Source organism: Miscanthus floridulus, chromosome 7 (genome assembly GCF_019320115.1).
Source record: "Miscanthus floridulus cultivar M001 chromosome 7, ASM1932011v1, whole genome shotgun sequence".
In the NCBI taxonomy this organism is placed as follows: Eukaryota; Viridiplantae; Streptophyta; class Magnoliopsida; order Poales; family Poaceae; genus Miscanthus; species Miscanthus floridulus.
In genome coordinates, this window is record NC_089586.1 from 63,217,850 (window position 1) to 63,223,720 (window position 5,871).

At 39.3% G+C, this 5,871-nt stretch overlaps 1 non-coding gene across 1 annotated transcript; it reads right to left on the reverse strand.

Moving 5' to 3' along the window:
• Window positions 1-1,182: 1,182 nt before the first annotated feature.
• On the reverse strand, window positions 1,183-1,291 carry LOC136468189 (small nucleolar RNA R71). Its single transcript, XR_010761724.1, has one exon. It is a non-coding gene; the product is annotated as a small nucleolar RNA R71 (small nucleolar RNA).
• Window positions 1,292-5,871: the final 4,580 nt, after the last annotated feature.

Genomic DNA, 5,871 nt, shown 5'->3' on the forward strand with positions numbered 1-5,871 from the left:
TGCACTAATCAATGTATGCTTTGACTTGGAGTGATTTAAGAATTATTCCTCTAATATTCTACCTAACCATGCTAATGCCATAGAAAGGAGTACTCTGAGTGATTTATCATTATTAATACTCATCATATATCTTATCCTACGACTTACTCCTGTTATGAGTGGAATATTAGTTATGGTTTATTTCTTCTTCAATAGTATAAGTTATCAATACATATCCATGCTAGACCTTCTATGTGGTAAAAATATAAATAATGATACCTATAATACTCTCGGGTAAAGTGCTACAATGGTATATTATCTATGTGCTTGCAGATCCTTTTTAATCATATATTTATATATTCTTTCTAGTCACATAAAATGATAAAGAACTACTTAGTATTATTCTAGTAGTAATGTTGTGTAGTACCAACAAGCATCTCTAGCATCATCACTAGGAATGACAACCTAATAAAGTAATGTTAGGAGATATAGGTTTATAATAGGTGGCTACTTAAAACAAGTGACACGCTAATAAATACCAACAAGCATTTTTGGCGCCGTTGCTAGAGAAGGTAGCTAGGCAAAGGAAGTATTGATAAACTTATACTTATTGATGTGATTGAAGATAACCATTGAACTCTGCTCAAACAGGCTTACCCTTGTTTTGTCTACTTGTGTATCTTATGTAGGGTAATTTATGACCGGTTTTGACCTTCCGACAAACTACATTTAAGATCTAGAAGCATTAATCAGAAGGACTAGAGCTAAACTCAAGAAAGTTCTAGCTTTAAAGTTAGAAGACAACCATATAAGACAAAGCTTAACACCTGAATTTGAAGCCATGGCTAACAGGACTCTCCGTGAATTCTCTACTCCAACTACGGCCAACATCCGTACTGGATCAATAGTCAATGTTGGAGATAATGGATTCGAGCTCGAGCCAGCTCTCATCAATATGGTGCAAGCAAACCAGTTTTGTGGGAAGGCACATGAAGAAGTGAGTGCACATCTCCAACACTTTCTAGAGATCTATAGCACTTTCACCATCAAAGGAGTAACCCAAGATGCCATATTACTTCGCCTCTTCCCATTCTCACTCTTGGGGAAGGCCAAGCCATGGTTCTACGCCAACAAGGATAGAAATACTACATGGGATAACTACTCCACTGCTTTTCTAATAAAGTTCTTCCTATAGGCAAGCTAATGCTCTGCGTGGGAGAATTTTAAGCTTTCAGTAACAACATGATGAATCTGTCCCTGAGGCATGAGAACATTTTCAAGATTACATTACGAAATGTCCTCATCATGGGATGGAGAATTGGCTACTCATGTAGACTTTCTACCATGGCTTGACCAACAATACCCATGAAACTATGGACGCTGCTGCTGGAGGTGCATTTCTATCACTCACCATACCAGCTGCAATAGCTCTTGTGGAGAAGATGGCCTCCAATCAAGGTTGGAATGAAAAATGTGTTCAAACCCACAAGAGGGGTGGAGGTATGCATCAACTCAAGGAGGTAGACAAGCTATCTGCCAAGATGGACCTTCTAATGAAGAAGCTTGAAGATCGAGCTAATGAGAAGCAAGAAGTCATGCATATTCATGATTCTCGCATGACATGTGAAGTATGTGGAAACACTAGGCATTCAGGGAACAACTGCCCCAAGACCCATGAGGATGTGAACTTTGTCAATAACAACTACTTTCGTCCTTAGTAGAATCAAGGATGAAACCAGCAACAGAGACCAAACTACCAAGGTAACTATTAAGGTAATAATTTTAACAATTTCAATCAACCACCCTTGAGAGAATTAATTGTTGGCCAATCCAAACTTTTGGAGGGATTATCTATAAAGGTAGCTACCAATGATAAAATTCTAGAGAACATAAATAATAGAATGGATAGCTTTGCTTCTGTCATTAAGAACTAGCATAGCTTTAATAAAATGGTAGAATCACAAATAGCTCAGCTCGTTGCTGCTATTCCTCCATTTGACAAAGGTAAGATTCTAGGGCAACCGGAAGATCTAGAAACTACAAATCTTATCGATATTCACAATGCAGCATACTACTGTATACAACCATCGATGAGAAGGTGGATAGACTATACCTTGTCGGAAAAGAAGAATGATCCAGAAAGACCTATCATCCCCATTGCCACTGGACCTCACATTTTCCAAAAAGCTATCTATGATTTCAGAGCATGTGTCAAGATCATGCCTAAGGTAATTTATGATCAAATTAATGGAGATACTTTGTTGTACACAGATATGCATTTGTAGCTTGTAGATCCATCACTCTACTGCCCCAAGGGAGTTGTTAAAGATGCCATTGTTCGAGTGGGATAATCTTATGTCCCCATAGACTTTGTGGTTTTGGAGACAGGTGGAGATGTAAGGGCACCCATTGTTTTGGTCCGACCCTTCCTAAGCACCACTAAAGCCATCATCTATGCGGATAGTGCCAAGATCTTCTTCACAATCAAGGATAGAAAGGAGAAGTTTACTTTCAAGAACCGCATCCTACAATCTCCTCGACATCCACAAACATCGTACCTACCTGAAGAAACAATAGTGACCAATAAGAAGAATAACAGGAGGAGGAAGAACAAGGCTAGGCAGCCTCAAGAAGAATCGGTCAACATGATCAACACACTTCGATCAGAGTAGGACCACCTCCTCGCTCACTATTCCTTGCTAAGAAGGATGACCTAGGCGTACCAATGATTGAGTGCACCATTGGACAAAGAATCTTCTACAAGACCTTTTGTAACATTGGGTCGGGTGTCAACATAATGTCCAAGATGGCAGACCAATCAATCAGATTTTTGGAGGGAATAGCAAAAGATGTCATGGTAAGGATACATGATCACTATGCCCTTGCCGACTTCATGGTTCTAGACATGGGAGAAGAAGAAGATGATACACCCATCATTCTTGGAAGACCATTCCTCAAAACTACCAACGCGATCATCTACGTCGGATCTAGACAAATCCACTTCCAAATCCCTAGAGAAAAGGTATACAGTTATTTCAATAGTTATACAACTTATGAGCAGCCAAAGAAATCCTGCTCTAAGAGGAGACGTCGATCATCCTGAAACCAAAAGAATCAATCCCTAAAGAAAAGTTGGGAGGTGTTGATGGTAGTTAACATTCATCATAAATCATCAATATAACTTGAATAAATGGCTAAAATGGATAACTAATGTAGACTTAGGGGTTTAAACTGACAAATTCCATGAGCTTTGGTGAATCTGTGTTTTCAACAGGATTTAATCAGAAAACCATCAAGAAGAACCTATTTGTCAAAAGAAATAACAGAATTCCACAGCGTAATCAATGTGAGAAGACTCTAGAAGACTCTATAAGGCAAATCACCAAAGTAGGACACATGTCACTGACATCTGGGGCCGCTCGGCCCCACCTAGAGGCCGAACGGCCCCTATGGGCTCCACCTATCAGCCTCGTTGTTATGTCACTTCTCCACTGCCTTAAGGATTGCATCTCTACCATTCTTTAAGTCAGTTTGACCCTAGGGCTCATGTTGGACACTCTAGGCGCTATATACTAGCCTGCACCCCCCCCCCTCCAGTGCAGATGCCTCATTTGATCCTAAGCGCTGAGAAGCAAGAAACCCTAATTCATATGTCCACCAGAATCAAGGCCAGCAATCAAGAGAAATTAGTCCTCAATAGGATCTAGTCTTGTATGAGAGATGGTGAGATAGAGTGAGAGGGAAGAGTTTGGAGGAGTCCTGGCCTGTCGGTGCTCTCTCTATGGATTGTACTCTGGCGGAATTAAGTTCTTCTTGAGCTTGCTTCTGAGATTTCTCTAGTAATCGACTTCTAATTCAAGTAATCATCTTGTTCATATTGTTCTTCAGGTTTGCGACTCTCTTTTGAGTACTTTAATCCTTGTAGCTCCTAGGTTAAAGTAGTATTTGTAGTGTAAGAGTGGTGCTTAGACTCGGTTACTCATGGATGTACCCTATTTTCTGGATCGGTGGTAGCTCATGAGGGTGACTTTTATAGCCTCATTGAATCCTTTGTAGTCCATCTCCTGTTAGTAGGCCTAGCAGGACATTGTTGCTATAGGAAATATACTATGCCTATGTTTTCTCTAGTAATATCCCTTGAATTGATCAATAGAAGACAAAGCGTACTGAAGTTAGAACTAGAAGACCTTAGCAGTCTCCTCTACGCTCCTATTATCTAACCTTGATTATGAAGTTGGGATAAGTTAGATTTGGTTATTCTCACACACATTTCCTCGAGTTCGATATAAAATTGGGTACCCCGGGTGAAGTGCTACATCGATATAATATCTGCGCGCTTTCAGATTATTCTGTGTGCATTAATTTATACCAACAAGTATTTTTGGTGCTGTTGATGGGGATACGGTTGCTGAGTTAACTTTGAACCTAGCTTATCCTTGCATCATTATTCTTTTATCCTTTTTATCATCAATCTAGAATCCACCTCTATCTACCAATATGGCACACCTACAAGCGCAAGCCTATAGCCAAAAGAGTCTTCAAAGCCTATCCTAACACCTGGCTATGAGTTGCGCCCATGTTTAATTAACATGGTTTAGGATCAATCCTTTTTAGGTGAAGATAATGAAAACCCCTACTCCCACCTAAATGAGTTTAAGCAGACCTATGCATGCTTGCACATTGTGGGCATGTTAGACGAAACCTTATGATGGAAGCTTTTTCCTTTCTCTTTGATGGGAAAAGCTAAACATTGCGATAATCTCACCATAGGGAGTAGACAAAGAGATTTTGAAGCCCTGTGCTCCAGCTTTTGCTTATAATTCTTTCCCATCTCTAGGGTAGTCAGACTTCGTTCAGAGGTTCTATCTTTTAAACAAAAGAAAAAAGAATCTCTAGGCAGGGTATGGGAATGCTTTAATACTCTTATTAATACTGGCCCTGACCTTGCCATTCAAGACCCTATTCTTCTTCAACACTTCTATATGAGTTTTGATAGGAAAACCTCAAAGCTTCTTAATATGGCCTCAGGAGGCTCATTCTTGCATGTCTCTGCCAATAAGAGGAGAAGCATTCTTACAAAAATCTTAGAGAACATCCCTGAGAAAGTAGAAGACAAACCATTAGAGGAAGAATCCTAGATAGCTAAACCCAAATCCTTACCAAACCCATCACCAACTTCAGCTATCCTAGATCTTGAACCACCAGAAAAGGAGGAAACTCCAATTTCAAACTTTATGCTTGAATTCGAGGATGAACTTTTTGATGAATATGGAAATACTTTGAATTACCATACCATCAGGAGACCCTAGAAGTCTAGAAAATCATTGCATGAAGAACCTCTAGATCCTTCTATGGAAGCTTTCCTTAAAAAGACTGTGAAAGAGCTAGTGTCTATTATAAGCAATGAATGGTTAGAAGAATCAGAACTTTTCGCTGATGTGATTCATTTAGATTCACCTTCTATATCCATTCGTTGCCAAATTAACAAAGCTCCTTTCGATGCTCTTTACAATCCTATTGTGGGTATTAATATCATGTATGTATCTTTTGCTCTTGATTTATTGAAACACATGCCATTGACCCCAACAATAAAGTTATTAAAAAGTCTCTCAGGACACATTCTCCCAAGTTTGGGAATTCTGTATGTCCTCCCTATCCAGGTAAAAGCAACTAAGGTTCATTTGAGCTTCTATATCTTTGATATTATAGAGTTTGACTTGTTGATAGGACAACCAATTGAAAGACTTATCCAAGAAGGACAAGCAGGGAAGTTGAATATAAGACTCAGGAAAAACTTTAAACTTTCTATACCCATTACTCATTCTCCAAATGCTAAGAGTGAGCCAATTCCCTAGGAAGACCCAATAGAAGAGGTTAAGGTTGCATCTCTTG